The sequence below is a fragment of the Colobus angolensis genome, unplaced genomic scaffold (assembly GCF_000951035.1).
Source record: "Colobus angolensis palliatus isolate OR3802 unplaced genomic scaffold, Cang.pa_1.0 Scaffold26, whole genome shotgun sequence".
Lineage (NCBI taxonomy): Eukaryota > Metazoa > Chordata > Mammalia > Primates > Cercopithecidae > Colobus > Colobus angolensis.
The window spans coordinates 393,961-416,969 of record NW_012115821.1 but is presented as its reverse complement, the minus strand read 5'-3'; the positions used below and the strand labels follow the sequence as shown (position 1 = coordinate 416,969).

General features: G+C 43.2%; 1 protein-coding gene and 1 long non-coding RNA gene across 3 annotated transcripts in view; one reads left to right on the top strand and one right to left on the bottom strand.

Moving 5' to 3' along the window:
- Positions 1-22,635, bottom strand: part of FOXP1 (forkhead box P1) — a 658,747-nt gene extending 636,112 nt beyond the window's left edge. Inside the window, exons 1-3 of one of the 2 annotated variants that reach the window (XM_011947138.1) lie at positions 22,453-22,577; positions 20,478-20,537; positions 20,389-20,421 (exon numbers count right to left, since the gene is read on the bottom strand). The gene's annotated coding sequence lies outside the window, so the exon portion shown is untranslated. Of the gene's footprint in view, positions 1-20,388; positions 20,538-22,452 lie in introns of both variants that reach the window. The other variant, XM_011947141.1, reaches the window with a different exon arrangement.
- Positions 6,970-9,940, top strand: LOC105515346. The gene is made up of 2 exons (XR_001002303.1): positions 6,970-7,034; positions 9,409-9,940. It is a non-coding gene; the product is annotated as an uncharacterized LOC105515346 (long non-coding RNA).
- Positions 22,636-23,009: the final 374 nt, after the last annotated feature.

Sequence of the window (23,009 nt, the reverse complement as noted above, 5' to 3'; positions counted from 1 at the left end):
GCCCAGCTCATTTTGTATTTTTAGTAGAGACAGGGTTTCACCATGTCGGCCAGGCTGGTCTCGAACTCCTGACCTCAGGCGATCTGCCCACCGAAGTGCTGGGATTACAGGCATGAACTACCACACCCGGCCTGAATTGTATACTTTAAATTGGTGAGTTTATGTATATGAATCATATCTCAATAAAGCTGGCAAAAAAAAAAAAAGCCAGCTGAACCAGACTATGGCCAAGGTCCCTAGTCACCATGACCTGTTGTGATTATAGTATTTTAGATGAAATAGGAAAAGACCGAACGATGCGACTGAGCAAGCTCTTAACCTCTCTGGAACTCAGTTTTCTCGTCTATAAAATGGGGATGAAAGTCTCTTCCTTGTAAGGCTGCTGTCAGGATAGAATGAATCACACATATAAAACATTACAACAGCGCTAGCACTCACTAAGCATTTTGAATGCCATGGTGGTTGCAGAGCTGGCATTTGCCGACTAGTCCCGTATATGTGATCCTAGACAGTATCACTGCAAATCAAATTCTATCCCATGCAAAACATCATCAAGCACCAGTATATTCCTTTGCACAGTATTTTCATTCACTATTCCACTAACCTAGGAAATCCCAAAGATGCATTCCCACCTTCAGTTTCTTCTTTTCTTTCTTTTAGGGCAGGTGAAAAGAAAGGAAGAAAATGCAAGTAAGTATAGCAAACAGCAAGTAAACATTTTTCATCTTCTACTTGCAAAGCCAAGGGCTGATTCTAGACCACTACAAACTACTTCCATATGTCTCCATCCTAGGCAAAAAGGAAAAAGGGCCAAGCATGGAGGCTTGATGATAGGAGTTTGGGTTTAAAACCAAGACTCTCCAACCAACTCTCAGTCTTGGGCTTCTGTCCTCCGAGCTGTCAAGAAATGGAGGGATATGAAAGAAATCTACATGAGTCCTCCCAATGGTTGTTTCTGCCTGGACACGGAGCAATGATAATCACTGTGGGCATAATAAGGGCAACCACAGTAGTGCCTATGATTTATTGAGGGCTCCTTATGTTCTAGGCCTTCTGCCCTGCTCCAAGTAAATTACATACATTAACTTACCTAATCCTCACCACCAGCCTTACGCAGCAGGTGCTATCATACCATTTTGTGGGTAAGAAAACTGAAGCACAGAAATGTTAATAGCTTGTCTAAGGTCATGTGGCTTGTAAGTGGCCAGGCTGAGAATGTGAACCAGACTCGGGCTCAGTATCCACTGAACTATGTGAACTATGTGTTGGGCTGGATTCTTTTTTTTTGTTTTTTTTTTTTTTTTTGAGACGAAGTCTCGCTCTGTCGCCCAGGCTGGAGTGCACTGGCCGGATCTCAGCTCACCGCAAGCTCCGCCTTCCGGGTTTACGCCATTCTCCTGCCTCAGCCTCCCGAGTAGCTGGGACTACAGGCGCCCGCCACCTCGCCCAGCAAGTTTTTTGTATTTTTTAGTAGAGACGGGGTTTCACCATGTTAGCCAGGATGGTCTCGATCTCCTGACCTCATGATCCGCCCATCTCGGCCTCCCAAAGTGCTGGGATTACAGGCTTGAGCCACCGCGCCCGGCTGGGCTGGATTCTTGACTAGGCACAATGAACTACTGCCTTTAACCAACAGAGTCATAAGCGCTAATATTATTGACCTTTTACTGAGGGCTTAGGATATGCCAGACACTGGGCATCATGTGAATCATCCTTACAACAATCCAAACAGGTTCCCATTATCAACAACAAAACCATTTTACAGAAGAGCAAACTGAGGCTAAGAAATTGACCCAAGGTCACCCAAATACTAAGTGACCACACTGAGGCTCAATCCTATTTGGTCTGCTTCAGAGACGATACTTGTCGGGAATAGAATAATTTGGTTTTTCTATTAGTGGAACTGCATCTTTCTTGGATCTTACTCAAATAAGAAATTGAGCAATGACTTCTGGGCCCCACAGATACATAATCTGGACTTCCTGGGCCCATTCCTTTGTCTCTATTTTATTTGGTATTCCCTCCCACTCAGGCAATTGCTCCCTGTTCCCATCCCTTCCTTTAAGAGCAATGGGAAGAGAAGCATTGTGCCCCCAGCTAGTGCCTTTCTGGGAAAATACAGAACATGAGCCTGGCGAGGTTGGAGAGATGAATGAAGAGCCAGGCTGGCTATGCAAGGCGAAATGGGAGGAAACTGCAGAGGGGTGTGTGTATGTGTATGTGTGTGACTGTGGCCAGGGAGTGGCTGGGGAAGAGCAAGGTGAAGGAAAAGGAACAACATCCTGGCTCAGTGGAGCCCTAGGGGAGAGATGCAAAAGCTCTGGCTGCTCTATGGGGTGCAGTAGGTTATTTGAGATGCTCTCTTACCAAAAGCAAGACATAGATGGGCATCTTGTACATATGACCCACTTCTGAGTTCAACAAAGAAGGGCACATGGAAATGCCCCCTAGGATGGCAGACCAAGCTCGGCAAATTTCATTCAACTCAACGCACGTCTGAGGACTCACTGCATGCAAAGATCAGCAATTGGCTGAGAATGGAGTCACCTTACCTACCACAAAGGCAAAGTAACTGTGGGTTCTCTCTAAATCCTTCAGGACAAAGAACCAAAGTAAGTCTGAAAGAGAATGCTTTCTTTAGATATGACCACTGGGCTGAGAGAATATTTGAACATTTGGAAAACTCTGTATTGCAGCCATGAAAACTTGGTATTCTAGCCTTGGGTCTTCAATATTTGAATTTTTCTACATTTCATTATATGATGAAAAATGTAACATAGTTCTCAAACCTAGAGGAGACTTTGTAACTCTAAAAATTCATGGGTGTGAATTCACTTATTAAAGATATTTTCCTCGCACCCAAGGTGGAACGTCAAAGACAATGTGACCAAATGACAACTGCAAACCTGTGCCACTTGACAAGTAAAACTGCATTTTTAACACTGTCTCAAAAAATGAGGGCTTTCCTCCCTCTCACCTTTCCTAAGGAGCTGGGCAAGCTGGTGCCAAACTGCCATATGACTTCACCCTCTGAAATCCCAATGGCACGTGTGAATACCCACAGTATGCCAGATTATCAGTAAGGTGATAATGCTTGTATATTATACCTGCTTGGCACCATTTGAATGAGGTTCCCTCAGGCCGCTTAAGGTTTCACTTCCTGTTACTTGCACCTGCACTAATTTCAGAAGCAAATAAAAAACCCAGTGAAACCGTATTTTAGGATCTTATTCAAAAGCAAACAGACAAAAACCAAAGCAAGTCAACACAAACCCCAAAACGCAACAAAAAGGTAATTAACCTGATATTCCAAAGCTCATGCCACATATATGAGGTAGGCTTCCTTCAGTTTTTTCGTAATCTTTGCAAAGTTCTCATCCATTATCTGTCTTGGCTGTTTAATGTGACTTTTAACCAATAAAGATAGAACAGTAATAATCAGAAGAGCTAACATATATAAAGCTTCTGTATTTGCCAGGCACCCTGTGTCACATTCCACACGGATTATCTCATTTAATCCATAGAACAAATTGATGAGGTAAGTTCTATTATTATGTCCTTTTAAACCCACACAAATATACACACACATTTATGGAAGATCAAGGTAAATCAGAAAGGTTAATAAGCTTTGAGTCACCCAACAAGTGTTAAAAGTCTCTGGTTGGCCGACCTTGAGTCGCTGCCCGTAACTACCACGTTGCAGTGTGACTGACACACGTGACCACATTGAATGAGGATTTGGTTACACCCTTGGCCAGTGTTGCAGGCTGACATTAGCAACACTCTTTATCCCTGGAATTAAATGTCAATTACAGACTTTTCTTAAAAATTATTTGTAAGTTGGAATTTATATTTCAACGAACGGGCAAACAATCATTTTGGGGAAGTTATTTCCATACCATTTTTAGAGGATGGAAATTGAAAAGAGAAAAGAAAAGAAATCAAATGATTACAGGCAGTGGCTCATGCCTGTAATCTCAGCACTTTGGGAGGCTGAGGTGGGTGGATCACCTGAGGTCAGGAGTTCAAGACCAGACTGGCCAACATAGCAAAATTCCGTCTCTATTAAAAATATAAAAATTAGCGGGGTGTAGTGATACACGCCTGTAGTCTCAGAGACAGGAGAATCTCTTGAACCCAGGAGGCGGAGGTTGCAGTGAGCTGAGATCACGTTACTGCACTCCAGCCTGGCCGACAGAGAAAGACTTTGTCTCAAAGGAAAAAGAAAAACGAAAGAAATCAAATCATCCACTCAGGAGTTAGGGGCTATAAAGATACCAATGTCTTCCGTCAGTCTGTCCACAGTACAGTGTTAGGGGTTAAAAAAGGATGAGAAATGATGGTTCCATGGGCTTCAGACTACCAGACCACACTAACCCATGGGCGGGCCTTCTATAGGGATGCCAGGCACACAGCAGCAGGAAGGTAACATTCCTTATTGGTACCTTTGAAACAGGATCTTATTGTTAGGATATTTCATTTTGGTTGTTACCAATTCGTTGTGTAAAACTCGTCGGGTGAGAGAGAGTCTCTGCTAAATACACATATTTGGTGGCAGTGACGGGGGGAGCTAAACAGACTCTTAATAAGAAATTCAAATCGAGAATTACTCAAGACGACACCTGCCTTCTGGCCTAATGGAAAAATCAATCTGTCAGGTCTTAATTAAGTGCTCAGGCTAGAAAGAAAAAGTGGCAGCTTATATTTGGTATAGTACCTGGTATATTTTCGGTAGTCAAAATTAACTAAAAGCCACATTTGTTGCAGCAATGGTAACTATGTATAAAGATGGCCCATTTGATCCTGGGCGGCCATCTATTTAGTAAATAAAAGGTTGAAGCAGATGAATCTCATAAGCTTGTTGACAAAGATCTCTAAGCATAATGACGTTGGGTTTGGATGTTTAAATGATGTTTGTATTAGAATGTCCAACTGAGGAGGTCCAAAAATAAGGTAGGGGGTGGTGCTGGGTGATCAGGGAGCATTGTTTTCTGCCCCAGACGTCATCTGGGGTCGATAAAGGCACAAATGAGAGAAGAGGTGAACAAATGAGGAATAAATAAATCATCGAGTGAATGAGTCAATCAATGAACACAGATCCACATGTTACTTCCACGATGGTCAATGAAACAACCTCATTCTCCACTCTATTGTGTATAATCCCCCAAAAGCACACAGTCATATGAATATCCACGCCTCTCACCCACCACGATGACAGCACTTAAAGATTCTGCCCGAGCCGCTCCACATGCACTCAGCGCAGATGTGGCTGAATGTGCATCTCACGGGGGTTATGATCACGGTAGGGAGTGACAGTTGGCAAATGTGAGGTCCCTCTTCCCAACCTGCAAAGCCGCACCGCCAGTTTATTTTCCAACTGCCCTGACAGAAGTGGGGAAATAGAGACATTGAAAACGGTGAGTGGATTACAAGTTAATAACTGGCTTGCAAATGGTGAGCTGTCCTGAGCCACGTTCTCATTCCCCAAGGAACCCAACACCAGACACCTTGCCAGGGAAAAATAATACAGACAGACTACGTAAACACATTCAAATCCCAAACCTGGCTATAAAACCCTTGTGTAGTCTAACGTTTGACCCAACTAAAGTATCATTTCCAGTCCCTGTAGTGTGAAAATTAAGGTTGTTGTGAAAAGGCAATTCAACGGGCAATCTGGAAAATAGATAGGAACGCTCTGATGTTCAAAACCTATGACTGGGAGGGAGAGAAGCTCAACAGGGGATCACTCATTTTTCCTTCCTTCAACTTATTTTTCCTTCCTTTCCTTATTATGTACCAGAACCATGTGTAGGGAAGTCAATGCTGTTCGCTGGAGAAAAAGCACTGTGCCCTCCATTGATTCTGAAAGACCATCCTCCTGAAGGCAGTGAGCTGACACCAGTGCCTACCTGCTCTGGTCATCTTCAGCTTCAAAAGGCCACAGGGACATGAGAAGTGTCTCCTTGAGCCTGGGCCCTGGGTACTCCTAATAATCTCATCACACTCTGTTCCCTAAAACACACACACACGCATCTTCTCCCTGGGCTCTCAGAATCAGTCTCTCCCTCACCTCACAAAGCACCCCCTCCCAACATTCACAGCCCCCTCAAAACTGCTGCACACCATTGTGTGAGGAGGAGCTATCGTCCTGGAAGGAAGAGGATAGGAGAAAAGGGGCTGATGGCCCAAACAACATGGGGAAAGTGGGAACAAAGCAAGAAAGCATGGGAGATAAGATTTTTAACCTTCCCCATTTCCATCATCAAACACTCTAAAGAAAAATGAGAAAGTGGACTGTCAATACATTGTTCCCACAAAACACAACTTCAGGTTACAGAAACAGTTCTCACGATTAATAAACAGCCACGAAGAATCAAGTGTTTACCATGAGCCAACACTGTTAGGGGCTTTGCACACATTTGCTCACTTATGCCTCCCATCAATCCTAACATCAGGCTCCATCACTGCCACCAAGATAAACTGAAACGCAGAGACTCTGTCATTTGCTCAGGATGCCAAAGCTACTAAGTGGCAGATAAGCAGTGCATATTACAGGAGAGAACGCAAGCTACTTAGTCTAAGGTGAAAACATTCCAGAATGATCTAATTATCTTAAGATTCTAAAATTTGGTACTACCAAAAAACCCATTCTTGGCTTCAAACCTGTTGGACTTATACCCTCAGAGAGGCTCATGTTAGCTTCATCAGTGAGGGAGCCCCAGTTGTCCAATGCAGCCGTACCACAGGTCCATAAAATGACTTTTGCATTCTATAAGGCTTTGTTCAACCACATCTTTACTTGATGGGGCCTGATTAGCTTGCAATTCCTGAAAGCAGTGAAACAAACAGTGCACTTCCACAAAGAATCTCCTTATTTAACAACGAACACTTTGGGATAAAAGGAAGAAAAGAGTGGACATTCTTTCCTGAGGCTGCCTTCAGGTTGTAGGCCCTGCGGGCCTCTTCCAGAATGAAGCAGGTGACAATGAAGAAGGGCAGGGAAGGTGACTGAGATGGAAGATACAGTTAAAATGGTAAAATCCTGGGAGAAGGGCTATAGAAGAAAAGAAAGAAAATGAAAGAAAGGAAGGAAGAGGAGGGAAAAAGGAAGGAAGGAACGAAGGAAGGGAGGGAGGGAGGGAGGGAAAGAGGGAGGGAGGGAAACAGGGAAGGAGGGAGGAAGGGAGGGGAGGGGAAATAAAGAAAAGGAAGGGAAGTGGAGGGGAGGGAAGGAAAGAAACAGGATTCACCTCCCCCATGGGACCTTGCAGAAGGCCCACAGAGAATACCCAGTCGTGGAAACGGCTAAGATGTTGCACTCAATGCATATCCAGGAGACGGTATGTGCTTCCTGAGGAATTTGAACCCAATTTGGATTCAGCATTAGAGTACACTGAGATGGATGAGTACAAACTGTACAGGAGGGCCTCAGGCTGCTATGCCTGTCCCAACCTGGTCCTACTGTTCTACAGAGGAAGAACCCTTGCTGCAGAGAAACAAAGCCCTTCAAGATAGTTTCTGAATCTCAGGCAGAGCTGGTTTCATGGACATGTGATCTGTGCAGTCCCACAGGGCCCCACATTCAGAAGCGCCCCAAGTTCAGAAGAGTCCCACCCTTGATTTAATGCTCTGCCGTCACCTACTTGAAATGCCTACTACTTTTTAAATAGGGACCCCAAATTTTAATTTTTCAATGGGCCAGCAGATTATACAGCTGGTCTTCTGCTTTTTGTTTGTTCTCTGAAATTTTTTTTTTTTTTCTGAGACAGTCCTGCTCTGTCACCCAAGCTGGAATAAAGTGGCGTGATCTCAGCTCACCGCAACCTCTGCCTCCCGGGTTCAAGCAATTCTCCTGCCTCAGCCTCCCAAGTAGCTGGATTACAGGCATGAGCCACCACGCCCAGCTAATTTTTGTATTTTTAGTAGAGACGGGGTTTCCTCATGTTGGCCAGGCTGGTCTCGAACTCCTGACCCCAGATGACCCACCCGCCTTCGCCTGCCAAAGTGCTAGGATTACAGGCGTGAACCACTGTGCCCAGCCTGTTCTCTGAATTTTCAAATGCCTCAAAAGACTTGGATTTTTATACTACATTTTTACAGGCAACTTGTTTCATGGGCTATTTACACTCTATGAGACCTGGTTGTCCTAGTTTCTCAAAAATTTATATTTAATGCAGAGAATAGCATTTTTTTCACTTCATCCCTAATACATGCTCCAAGCTGCAAACCAAAATGTGTTAAGTATGACTGTCAGAGCTCAAGAAAAAGCAAGACACAGATGTCACTAATGGGCAGAATGGGGGTATGAAGGGACAGGATGCATTTTTAACCTCAAGGAGCTGTGAGAGTCTAAACTACTTATGAAAAAGCAGTTCCGGATACCAAATATGCACATGTGTACACAAGTGCATGCGGACATATAGCACACATATCCACAGAAAACATTCGCAACTCCACAGGCCCATTATGTCCTTATTCCCATTTCATGTAACGTAAATTACAAATGCAGAGACCATTTGGTCCTTACAGTGCTGCCCTCAAAGAAAGAAGGAAAACCAAATATACATGCATACAATGGAAGAGCAAATAGTTATTAACAATCATATAGAAGACAGTTGTATTATACTGGAAAATACTCTGCTACAGAGTGAAAGAGCAGCACGTAACAAAACAGTATAAGGAACATCATCTATATATTTTATATTTTTAAATATGAATAGTATATTCATATATATATATACACACACACAAAGAGATACACTCACATATATGTGCCAATGTAGATATCTGCAGTCACAAGTGTATGTAAATATAGTTATGGATATCATTATGATCCCAATGGCTATGTGACTCAGTGAAAATCAGTCTCCACTTTCAACCCCATTCCCCTCATGGACAAAGGCGTGGCTCGGCTCTGATTGTCCCTTAGGTCTTCTGGAGCTCTGACAAGTCCCTACCTGAGGGGTCAGGGGAGTCCCAGAAGTTTTTCCATTAACACTCCAAGTCTCAAAAGCAAAGTGGCCCCCACTGCCTCCTCATTCTGACAGGAAACTTTGGTGCTCACTTGGCCTGGGTAAAGAAACACTTTGTTTCCTGTTTTCTTTTTTTTTTTTTCTAAGATATGGCTATGGATAAGGGCTGTAGATATCTTACAATCTAGGAATATTTTTAAAACATTTTTTTCTGAGTTACTCATTGTAAGACTCTCCCCAATCCAAGGGTGAAGGACACTTGGATGCAAAACAATGCCAGTTCAAGTTGAAGGGAAGCATTCCATCCTCTTTCAGCCTCCACTCAGCTCCCTGACACACAGTCCATGGTCCGGCTCCCTGGGATTTTCCCATTCAGAAAGGGAAGCTGTTCGTTGAGCCAGCCTCTGTGACCACCCATGATCTGAATTACCCACAGGTATTCGAAAATACAGAGGGATCCGGCATAATTAAGAGCATTAAGCAATCATCTCGGCCCAAGGAGGCAGTTGAAGAAAAGAACAGAGTTTGGGCAACACTTGGGGAAATAAATTCCACAGCCTTTCACCAAGTTGAAATCTTGGCTTTGGACACACATAAAAATGAGCCTGGCCCAATCTTAGCTCTCAGTGGACATCTGCCAGATCACAAGATTTGACCCAATTGGCCTGCCTTACCATAGAGAAGGCCACTGCTGGAGCAGCAGATGGTACTGCTGGTAAAAGCCAACGTGGACGGACAAGGCTGTGGCAGGGAAATGGCAGAGCACAGCTGGCCCCAGCCTGGGTAGGAGCCTTTGCTGTGAAGAGAATCATTTTTGTAATGCATTTTTAAAAAATAACATCAATCTGATTTCCTTCTCTCATAGACTTCAATCACTTTTCAAGTCCTACAAAACATTGCTAATTAATCTATTATTTTCTCTCTTGTCACTAGGTACTGTCGTACAGTAGTAAAACTGCTAAACTCTATCCACGGAGAAATGTCTGTTACAGATAATTGTGTTAGAAACGCTTTGTTGACAAGGAAGGTAGAATCAGTTGTTTTTCCCTTAAGGTTTTAGTAACCCAGGAAAAGATGCTAAGTTACAAGTATTACTTCTCTTTAAACCATTACTAAGTATGATCTTATTTGGTATGAAAAACTCAATTAAAAAAAATTAAAACTGCTGTCTAATGGGTGATACCGACTCTGATAGTCCCTGGTTAACGCAGACCAGTCATTTAAAAAGAGCATTATCCAAACATTGCCCCTTTGTTATCATTTTCCCCATTCTTCAGGGAAACACTGTCTACCTTCACACTCATTTTGTTTAACATCTCTGGTCATTTATGCTATTTACTGAGTATCTGATATTCTTAATAAAATGTCAGTACAAATAACCAAGTTGTCTAGGAGGAAAAAAAATTAAGTTTTTCCAATCTTCCCTGGCTGGTCAAGGTAAACACTTCTAGATGGCCCGAGTCAGTTAGCCAGGCTGACAAAAATGTCTTTTCTCTTTCCTCTTAAATTACAAAAGATGATCATTTTACTCAGCAATGAGCCTGAATAAATTGAAACTCTGTACATCAGAATTAAATATGTTCTATCTACTCAAAATGAACAGTGTATTATTTATCACTAATACTTAATGACAAAAAAACTGATAACTTTCCCCGATTATACCATGGATTTCATCTAGTCTCGCATCATCGATTCTTTTGGTCATTAGCATAATCACAGAGCATCAACTCTGGCTTATGCAGCAAGTTTGATAACAGAGATGAAAGTAGACACACACTATTTTAAAAACATGTTCCGATTTTCATCTAAGTATATCTTTATTTATATGGCTTTCTTACCATAAAGATGCCAGTCCTTTAAAATATGCAGAAATCACTTTCTACACTGAAGAACAAGGTGCTATATCATAACAAGGATACAGAAGTATAAAGCGCCTGTTAATTAAACATGGCTTTTTAACTCGCTACCCTGCATATGTAACTGTTAAGTTCTAAGCCAAGTCTTTAAATAAGAAAGAGAAAATGGCTAGGCTCCTTCAAATGAATGCTTTGCCTGTTTTTTTCCTTAATGTAAGAGATCAGCCACTTGATAGATTTTTTTTTAATCAAATTCCCTGATAAATGGTTGAGGTTTTAAAGTTTTTTCCCCCAAAACACAGGCAAATGAACAAATTAGGAAGTTCCAGTCAGGACTGATGGTTTCTTATGAATCTGAAATTTTCAATGTACAGAGTGCTGCTGGGTTTTAGGCTCAAATTTAAAGAACTTGTCTTGAATTAATATCCAGTATTTCAAAATGTTCACATGGAAAATCAATAAGCTATAGCTACATGTATCCACATGGATGAATTTTACTATTGATTTTTTTTTAAAAGCAAGTTACCAAAAAACATATATAGTAGGATGCTATCAGAACAAACCTTGAACATGCAAAACAAAATCCTGTATTTTGAGGAATCCTGTACATGCATACACATTAAAAATATAAAGAACTACACAAGATGAAAACCACCCAGCTGCAAAACAGTGGTAAAGTAACCCGTAGGAAAGAAAGACAGAGGTAAGATGAGGATGGAATATTCCAGGAGCCTCTCCTACCTGAACCAGTAGCATCTTCTTTCTTAAGCTGGGCTACAGGTACATGGGTGCTCACTGATTTATTCTTTGTTCCTTTTTTGTGCCTTACATATTTCACAATGAAAATGGAAACATAAGCACACAATTTTAAGATAAATAGCTTTGTAAATATCAGCCTGATTTCTTTCTTTAAAAAGGAAAGTTGAGTTGTTCTCAACTCACATAACAAAGTGCTTGAGGCCAAGGCATCACATTCTATTCAATAATTCGGGCACTGGTTACAAATATTGAAAAACCCAGCAACCCAATATAAAATCTATTTCCACTGCTTTTCAAAAGTTCTTAGGATTATCTCATATTTAAAGAATACTTTAACCTCAGGAGTCTGCTGTAGGAAAGTCACTTCTAACAAAGAGATACTCTGTATTTAGTAAATGTGACTGTCCTGCTTCTCAAGCAAAATAAAAGCAAACACAGAAATGAGATTTCTCTCTAAGTACTTTTTTGAGTTGACATAAATACACACACGGAAAAATATGCAAGAAGCATACCTTGGGTGTGATTTCAGGACAAAGAGGTATCAGAAAAGGTGAACTTTCGCCAGGTGGAGAGTCCCTCCACCCCCACCGCCACCCCATCCTCATCCCAGAATACTTAAACCTTTTGCTGCAATTGCCATAAGGACAGCAAGACAAAAGGGAGAAGCACCCCAAGTCAGCAGCAAGGAGGATAACTTGCTTCTACAAGTATAAGAATTTGTTGTAAGCTTACCAAAGTTACGGCTGCACGTTTACTGTCAACATGCATCACACTGCAACAAAAGCCATTATTTAGAAAATAAGATGAACACATTTAAGCAGCTGAACCCTCCTTAAACCCAGAGAAGGCATGCAAAACAACAGCAGGTCTGCAACAACATGCCTGATAGAGCCCATAAAAGAAAACTGGGGACTGAATGATTTTCTATTCTAATAGATCATTTTCTCCAAAATTATTTAAAGTTGCTTATGGACAGCGATGTTATCTGAAGATGCCCCACCTCTCCTTCCCAAGACTCAACTAGCTTCTTTCCAAATAATTAAATGGGGCAAACTTTCTATTAGAAAATGTCTATCATACATCACTAAAAAAAGGTCTGTCATTGATTCCCTAATGAAGTATCACTTAATTACTTAACCTTTCTTAATGAAATGATTAACGTTTCAACAAACAAGGCGGAATGATTTCACATCAAGCTGTAGATTAGCAGCGACAGCGGTAACTATGTGTCATCTACCATTGCGCCCTCTATTCTTTCAATCAGCTCCATGTTTCATCTTTCATAGAAATTCTTTGTGCAGTGGTAGACACTCTCCACTTTTAAAATTTGGCCCTTGAGAGGTTTTTTTTAAGTGCCTCAGGGTCAGAACAGTAATTTTGAAAGTTTTTATTACAGGAATACCCCCAATGCTACCTAAACCTACAGACAAAGCTCACTTGAAGTTCTAAACATAAAAACAATTGCCAACTTTTTGGCAGCTATTAAAATAAAGCCACACCCAAAGTCAAAATGGAAATTAAAAATTAGGTGTGGGCATTCTGGACACATTATTACCAGGTAACTTCAAAAGGCACATTATTAATACAGAAGAAAAAATGTCTGAACAACTTTTACTTAAATAACTCTTTTGATCTTAGTGGTTAGATCTTTAGTTGAAGCCCTGAATATTTAAACAAGCCTTCTTAGCATTTTATCTTCCTTTATTTCATAATCTTGTAGGATGCCTTCTTCTTAGGATTCCGGTTTCTTTATTTGTGTGGCATCGTTGGCTAGGCTATTTCCATCAATATTCGTGCATGCCCCATCACCTACGATAGAGAATTTCCCAAGATGCTTGGGAACATCAAAATACTTCTGCCAGCAGGGTTAATCTAAAGAGCAAACAGTTACGATTTTAAAATTAAGATGGAATACTCAGAAAAAAAAATTCTAGAGAGCCATCTGACACTAATTGGTAGCTACAGCATGACAACATCCATTGGGAAACATGGATGCAGGCAAGACAATATTCAAAAGGAAATTATCTGATACTGACATTTGGTGAAAAACACCAATGTTCCAGGTTGTTCCTATCACTTTATTGAACTGTGAGGCTCTTGTTCTGCCTCTGTTTCTCTAAGTCTCTAAGGTTTCTTTTTGTGACCTCCTGAAAAAGGAGCCCTGTTTTCCTCTCTTAAGTTTCACAATGGCCAACCAATTCAATTAAACACTTAAAACGGGTTGCAGGCTTTCCTCCAACTCTGATAATTGACGGGTCCAGTTTTCCCACTTTGGTGGGCATCAGAACCATGTGGGATGCTATTTAAAAACACAGATGCTGGCCCCACCCCAGATATGGCACATCCAGGAGTCGTGCAACTGTGTCTGTGTTGGGAACAACAGCTCTGCTGTGATTCCAATACTCGTACTTGGTTAAAAACCACCGTTTTTCATTCGTAATAAAAATCCAAATATATTAAAAAATAACACGGGATGGGCCTAAAGATAAAAACAAAGAAATAATCAGTAAAATCCAAGTGAAGATAGAGATTTCAGTTCCAGAAATCTGGCAGAATAAATCACTTAATTCACAGGTCTCTAGTATGCATCAGAATCATCAAGGGAAGTTTGTTATAAATGTATGTTACCATGTCAGTCAGCAAAAATCCTGACTCAAGGATCTGTATTTTAATAACCTACACAAACACACACACACACACACACATATACAGACACAGATGCAGGTGAGCAAGGACCTCACTTTGAACCAGGCTGAATTAGGACCAACAACCTCCCTCCACTTCAGACATGAGCATCCACTTCCATCTCGGTGCTCACCACCAGAAGGGGAAGCCACCAGTGCCGCTGGTCATCAGGAGGTAGGCACCAGGGCAGAAGACACTCAAGCAAAACTCACATCACATCCTCCCCCACAAAAGCTGTGGTCACTGTCCTGAGAGCACCAAGAACATCTTTTAAAAATGTGAGTGATAACAAAGCCCTGTATCCTTGGATCCCTAGGCTCAAAGAACATACGTTAAAATATTACCCCTAATTCAAAAGCAGGGAACCTGGAGCAGAGAAAGTCACATTATGACTCAATTGCACAGCTGGGAGGGGGAAAGGACACCTCGGAAATTCAGTTGGATGCCAGAAATATTCTTCAGTGTCCTAGTAAACAAAGTGAACCACAAAATTAGCTAAAATCAGAGCATCTGGCAAAATGTGAATGTCCACCTGACTTACAAGGAATTAAAATAAATATATGTCCAAACATAAAACTCGGAGAAAATCTTTGTCCTGTCTTAAGCAAATCTATTCTACTGAACATAAACAGGGCCCAATAATCCCACATTCAGATCCATTTTTCCCTCAGTAAATTGTCCTATAACATGCTAGCCTCTGATATCTTCAAATGGTTGAAATCAAACAGAATGACATGAGCTTTCTATTCAATGATCCCATTTCAGCTATTTATCTGAATTAGCAGCAGTTTGAGGAAATACACTCATCACAACATGATTCTGAGTATAGAGAAGTAAATAGTAAACAGAACACTGGAACACAACTGTGTATGTATTCATATTCCCTTTAAAAAAAAAAAACTATTTTATTAAAATGTGATTTGGAAGGAAAGTGCAATTAGCTTTGCACAGGCACTGCTGAGATGTTCCCGAACACACCAGACATATGTAAATATTTCGTGATATCAGTTCCATTTGAGTAGACCTGTCAAGATATTTACAGGGCTTGACAGTACTTCTGTCTTTAATTAAATTTTTGCCCAGATACTTTAATATAATTTAAATAGATTATTAGTTGTCAGAATCTAATATAAATTTTGTTTACGATTTAGTTACTTTAAGTACTCAGATTGAAGGAACTAATTTAACCCTACAACTGAGCAGCTTTAAGCATCAAGGCCAAACCACTAAAAAGCTCCCACTGCCCTTTGCACCCTCCCAATAATCTTAGATTATTACAACTGAATTGTAAATTTCATGGCACTAAATTGAGTCCCCCTCCCCTCCTTTTTAAATAAAACAGCTTGGGGAGGGTCATGAGGAAACACCCATTTACACCTGTTCAGGTACTAGGTAGGTTCTTCCTTTTAGGCAACTCGTTCTCACAGTGGCTGGCTAGAGAGGAAACATTTTTTTCTCACTCTAAGTCCCATAAAATAACTACCGAACACACACCTGTTGTGTACAAGGCAGGGCACGTGTTAAAAACGGGCATCACGGCATTGCAAAAAGAAAAACAAGCCTTGCAGAGACATCCACAAGTCAATCTGGTCAATACATTTCAAGACTGGGTAAAACAACAGTGCATGAGAAGAACACAGCTTCTGGCACAACCTTCTTGTGAATGGGAGCTGACTTCTAAACAAGGCTTGAAAAATGCCTTAGCACAAACTGACTGTAATTAATAAGAATAATTTATTAAAGAAACAAAGAACACTGTCTAATTGTCTTTCCCGACTGCCATGCACTTTCCCCCACTGTACTTCCTCTTTGCAGAATACCAGCCTTGCAGCCCTAATTGCAAGAACATTATCTATGGGATGCAAAACAAAAACACTTCTAGAAATCAAATATTCCTTACAACATTTATTTTTAGGTTGGCGACACAAGCCAAATCTGCTTAATTTTCATTAAGCACATGGTCACATGCACATTGAAATAAACTACAAACGTCCCAGAAAAAAAAAAACTATCATGCAGAAGATACCCCAAATTTCACCAGGTTTGCCCATTTCAGGAACTCGCCTCATCTCATGGCCTGCTGGCATTCCAGCTTTTGGAGCCTTTAACCTTAATTCATCCAAGTACCGTAGAAGAGAAATATGTTGAAAAATCAGTTTAAGATGGTTCCTTGGATAGCGTATGTATAGCAAAGTGGCCTGCAGAGTAGAGTAACAAATCACAAGAAAGATCATTAAAAAAAAATGCATGGGCCCAAGTGCAAACCTACTTGGCTTGCTGGCTTGCCTCACAAACTCAATGTTTGATCACCTGGTGGGACTAACTACCATCAACCTAAAAAAAAAAATCCCCTGCCAATAGTAAAAGTATACGTTGGCTCAGGTATAAAGTTCACCTGTCTATTCAGCAGATGCCTTTCTTGAGGTTATTTTCTCTAGAAAACAAACCCCTACCTGCTTGAGAGCTTTATATACTCTACATTCAAAAAAAACACATTTAAAAAGAAAAAAAGGCCAATCATTGCTTGTATAGCAAAAATGGCATTTACTATAACTAAAATCTATAAAAGAAGTGTGACATCTAACAGGATAAGGAAGAAAGGAAAAACCCTTAGCAAAAAAAAAAAAAAATATATATATATATATATATATAAAAAAAACAAAAATACCACCTGTATAAATCTAGCCATGCTCTGGAAACCCTTTCTCAGTCGTGGAGAAACAGCTCATGCTGAATGCCTTGAAGTTGCAATTAAATTGTAGTAATTTAAGATTATCGGGAGAGCAAAGGGCAGTGGGAGCTCTTTGGAGGGTTCCCCTCCCCACTTAATGCTCTTCAGTCAGGGGTTAAATGAGTTTCTTTAATGTAAGTACCTTAAAGTAACAGAATCATAAACAAAATTTATACTATTTTCTGACAGCCTGCAATCTACTTAAGTTTTATTAACGTATACCTAAAATTATTTTTAAAGGACAAAATCCTTGCTGTACCATGTAAATATTCTTGGCATTCCCACTGAAATGTGATAGGTACTATAACACCTAACCTTGTCTAAACATACATACTTTTTGAGATGTGGAATCTTACAAGATAGCGTTTCAAAATTCAGTTTGAGTCATAAGTAAAACATGAAAACCAAATAAATATGCACAATAAGATTGGCTGCAAAGAGGAAGCTGGGTTCAAAAGAAGTTGTCACATCTGCTATATTCCTTCTCTTTCTTAATTTTGGCATTGGACTCGCTGCAATATAAATATATTTGAAAAATATCACAATTCTTCTGTTAATTTAAACAACTGCTGAAAACAGACATACCCTTCAGCAGAGTCTAAGATGCAAATTTACAAGGCCAGGGGTATAGTCTTAAAAAAGGCAAAGAAAAACTCAGTAACAGAAAACCATGCCTAGGCTCAATATTAACTCAGTTAACTTTTGCTATTGTAAGTATAAGTGATTTAACTGGAAAATATTTATAGCTTTTTCAAAACATTACATATTGCAGAAAATTGCCTAATAGCATCCATGTGTATGTTTAACTCACATTGCTTAATTATACAATAAAGGTATATCTAGTAAAAACTACAGACTTTGAAACATGTTGTGCACCATGGTTATGAAACTCTGGCTTATAAAAAATATATAAACTGTTTACTATGTGACCGACACTTGTTCATTAAAAATATAATCCTTAAATGACAATTATTTTTATTCTTCTGCATGTGTTTACGTATCCTACTTCCTACTTTGTTCTACTTAATTTAAAATGACATTTAATTTGGGGATAGTTTATCCCAGAAAAAAGAGAAGTGTTACACAGTTTATACTCCAGGATTTAAATATAAACACAAAGTCTTAGAGACATCTCCAGCAATATAAACCCCTTATTTGAGACAGTTAATTTGAATAGTTGATGTTTCTTTCATTATACTTTGATAAACCTGTGAAAACAAAATGCTACAGTAATTACTGTTACTACTTCCTTTAAAAATGTAAAGCAGTTAAATTTTCCTAGACAACAAGCAAGGACAAGTTACAGAGAACTTGAATAAAAGTAGCAACGTGGTCATGTTGAATGTCAATCTAAAAAAAGAGGTTATGTCTAATCTGGAGACTGCTCTCTCTCGCCTTTTTAAATTCCAAGAGTGGGCTGACACAAAACTTCATCACCAGAGATTTTTTTCTTTTTTTTTTTTTTTTTTTTTTTTTTTTATCTTCACATCAGATTTAAACCCTCACATACAAAACCTTGGCTTCTCTGACAAGGCAGATCTTCTAAACTCAATGTGAGAAAACGTTATCTAACTCTAGTGTAGGAGTCTAATGTTGGTAAAAAGAATTCCATTGCACAGTTCTTGGTAGCAAGACAGCCTCTGGACGACTTAATATTCCTTTAATACATTTTTGGGTGGCATTCTCATAAAGAAGGATACATTAAAAAATAATAATAACTTGGTTAGCGACTCGGCATCCATAAGGAATTCAAATGCTGCCCAGAGAGGGGCTGAGTATTTCCTTCCAAGTGAGCTTTCGCTTGCACAACAAAGATTAGCATTTGCAATGGTCCATTTCTGCATAAGTGAACATATAGCCTTGCTGCTTGATCGAATAGTCCAGGGTTCTCCGTGTAGCAGCTCCTGACAACCACCCAGCAGCAGTTCTGTTTGATCTCTCCTGCTTCCTTAATTTGGGTTGTCAAGGTTCAGCAGTTGGAGGCTGTTTACTTTACTTTTCCAAAAAAAAAAAAAAGTGATTTTTTTTCTCCCTCTTTCTCATACAATGACTAATCCAAAGTCTAAGGGGGGTGGGGGATGCAGCCAGTGGCAAGATGTTAAACCTTTTTTTTTTTCCCTTTGCAGTGAGATTTTAGCTGACACCTTTTGAATGGTAACTAGTTGAGTTCCTTTTTTATATTTTTCTTGCTCTTTAATTGTGAGACGTTTCAAATAGAAAGACAGAGAGGGGGGAGAAAAAAACATTCCAAATTTCTGAAACTGTGAGCCGAGTTTTCTTTTCCTGGACCCAAAGGGATGGGTATTTCCACTTTGAGAATCAAAACTCCAGTGGAATTCTAAAAAAGATTTGATACATTTCTCTCTGGAACAGAAAAATAGCAGGAACTCCTCTTTCTCAAATATGTAGGCTCTCCCTGGGTAGAAAACACCTGAAGTCTTACTATTTCTTTTAAAATTCTAGTTTACACATCTCCCTCCAAATTGATTCTTGCTGTGGAAAACAGGGATGGGGGAAAGGGGATGGAATGGAAAAATATTGCAGCGATTCTTCAATATATTTTCAGTAGCAGAAAAATTCCTTTAAATATCCTTGAGGTCTTCTCAACTTAGCTATTGTCCAAGTCCTAAACCCTAAGTCTACGTACAACCAATGGTGAAGTGTAGACGGTTTGAATGTACAGACGCCTTTCAAAGGGAATCCAGAATGCTCCTCCGGCATTCCTGTTTAAAGAGCAGTGACAAAAAAGAAAATGCTAACTTGGAAAATACCTGTGAGCGGACATGAGCGCAATTTCAGCCCCTCAGAAGTGGACTGGAGAAGGTCAAATGCAACCAAATGAAATGTTTATATTAATTTCATTATTCTGCCCAAGCCTCACAGATGAGGGCTTGGGGGGTGGGGAGGTAGGGAAGAGGAAGAAATAAGTTTCATTTTGGGTCTTCTGCTAGAGCAAAAAGAAAATGAATTAAGACGAAAGCATAGAATGAGCCCAGACTAAATCAATACACTTTGTAATCAGCCCAGCAAGGGTATTTGGACACAATGACTTGGAAATAATTAATAGTTATAGGAGGGGAGTGGGGTGAGAAGGGGGGCGAGGATGTCACCATATTTCATCGGAGCACTTTACACTCCACGCTAAACTTTGATCTCCAGATTTTCGGATTTAGGAAAGAAAGAGGGAAAAAGGGTCGGGGGGGGGGGGAGAAGTCCGGTATTTCGAAGCACCTACCCGCCTGAGGATGGGCACGTTCCTCGCTCCCGGTGCCTTATCGCTAGGCTCGCGCCGCCCCGGCTGGCTCTTTGGGGACGGAGAACCCCTAGTGCCTCCCGGGGCTCTCCGGTGTCCCTGGCCCCCGCGCCCGCGGCCGCCTCGACTTACCCGCGCAGTCCGGGGAGGGAGTAGGAGCGCCGCCTTCACGCCCGCGGAGGAGGCGCCGGCAGCACCATGGTCCCCGGCGCCGCAGCCGCTGCCCCCGGCCCGCTCGCTCGCTCGCCGCGCGCTCTCTTCCTCTTGCAAACTTTCGGGTTCTGCGGTCGACAAGAAACCGGGGCGACCCTCAGCAAATCTTCCCCGTGCAGGCTGAGGGGAACTGAAGGGGACGGGACGGGTGAGTAGGCCGAGGGGCCAGGACAGAGAGGGCAGCGGGCTCCGATGACCCGCGAGTGCGCGTGGAGGGAAGAGAGGATGCGGCTCAGGGAATCCCTGCAAGGATCCCGAGACCGGGAAATCGGCCCCAGCCAAAGTCTCAGCACCTTCCCCAGGATCTCACAAAGTTGCAACAACAAAAAGGAGGGGGGAGGAATAGGGGGAAGGGGGTGGGATGGGGATACGATCGCGGGCGCAAGGTTTGGAGTTACAACTGTTTATTTAGTCCTATTCTCACAGAGGGCGGGAGCTGCGCGGGAATGGGGGGGCTGCAGGCAGCGATTTCGAAGCAAACACTTGGGAAGGGGCCATGCGACTTTGTTTCTGGGCGCTGAGCTCCCCAGCGCCCGTGTGTGTCACTGCCAGTCTCCCGGGACCAAGGCGGAGCTCACAACAGGTGGGGAGGGGGGCTCGTCGAGGGCCAAAAAGGAGAAGGAATCTAAGTTTCCTTTCTGAAAAGGAGGGAGGCGGGAGGCGGGGGCGAGGGGAGGCGGAGGCAGCAAATGACCGCGACCCCGCGGCAACTGGCAAACTCCTCGGCTCCTGGCGCCGCCGCCACCGCCGTGGTCCCCACTCGAAGCGCACGCCGCCTCGGCTCGCTGGCTCCAGGGAGTCGTCTCGGCGGGACATGAATAGAGCGCAGGGAGCTCGAGAGAAAGGCTGCGCGCAAGCCAGGGACGGAGAGCCATCGGCCGCCAGGACAGGGCCGGAGGGACGAGGCAACACGCGCGCGTCGCAGGACAAATCGGAGCTTGGGAAATCTCCCCGTTCCCCAAGCTTCAGAGGGGGGTAAAATAAGAAAATGTATGTGATGGAGGGAGAGGGATCCGCGCGCGGCGACTCCTTGCAACGCATCCGGCTCCCGCACCCGCCCGTGGATCTGGCCACTGCTGTTGCGGACTCCTCTCGGGAAAACGGGGACCGAGCGCGCGTAGGGGTGCGTGTCTGGCTGGGGGTGCGCAGGTGCGTGTTTGAATTTTCCGGGCTCTGAGGGGGTGGCGGGAGAGCTTCCTCACCGCTGACTCTCGGGGTAACGCGCGCGTGGCAGCGGGGAAGTTCCCCAGTGCGGGGCCCAGGGCCAGGCGCCACAGTCAGTCTGCTGAGGCCCGCGGGGCAGCTCAAGGGCACCAAGGGGGCACACACCCGCGGAGAAGGAAGGGGAAAAGTTTGCTCCAAGTCTAAACTTTGGGCCTAGGAGGCGCCCGGCGCGCGCCCCCTCCCGCCGCGGCCAGGACCCGGGACCCCGCACCGGCCCAGCGCCCAGGCGGCCACCGGACGCCAACGCTGGGCATCCAAAGTTGCGCCAGGCGGCCCGGGCTTATTGATTTCTCTCCCCAAGGCGATCGTGGAGAGCGCAGAGAGAGGCGTGAAGGGGCCTACGGGGAGACAATCTCGCCTCCTCGCAGTCGCCACCGCCCCCGCCCCCATTTGACTTATGCAAATAAACCCAAAGGGTGCGGGCGCCGCCGGAGCTCCCTCCACCCGCGCGCCGGCCCGCAGCCCCCACCCATCCCAGAGCTGGGCCCCGACCCGGGGGGAGAGGAAGAGAAGGGAGGGCTGGGGGAGATGCACGTGGAGCCTGGAGGTGGAAAGTAGTTGTTTTTTTTTTTCCATTTTTTTCTTTTTCTTTCTTTTTTTTTTTTTTTTTTTTTTTTTTTTTTTTTTGTGCTGGAATTTTTTTTTTAAAATTTTTTTTTTTTTTTTTGTGCTGGTTGTTGTTGTTGTTTAAAGTGGCGGAAACAAGACAGGAGGCGGCTTGGGAAAAAGTGGAGCAGAAATGGAAAAATACAAACTCACCCGCTGCAAATGGTCTCTCGGTGCAAACTAAGGTGTTTTCGGGCCTTTCCCCGCGCGCGCCCACTCCCGCCCGCGCGCGCACCCCGCGCACACACTCAATCGCGCACACACGCGCGCACACACGCACTCCCGGGCGAGGGCCGGGCCGCCGCGAGTACAGCGTGCAACCGCCACACAATAAATAACAATAGATTCCTCCGCTCCGGACTAGCTTCCCGGAGCCCAGCCAGCGCCGGTGGCGGCGGCGGCGGCAGAGGCGCGGGCAGCAGCGGCCCGGGGGCGCCCCCCGGCCAGATCCTCGGCCTCCCGCAGGGGTCCCCTCTCCGCCTCACGCAACCCGCCGGGCACCCCAGCGGCCCCCCGAGCGCCAGCGCCTCCCTCTTTGCGGTTCTCCGGGGCGCTGGCACCCACCCCCCTCCCCCCCCGACATCCCGGAACAGATAAATAAATAAGGCGCGCGAGAGAGGCCAACACGTCGCGGAGGGAGATGTTGTTATTTTTTGCTGTTGTGCGTCCCTGACGTCACATCCACCTGCTGGGTAAACAACCGGGCTCCC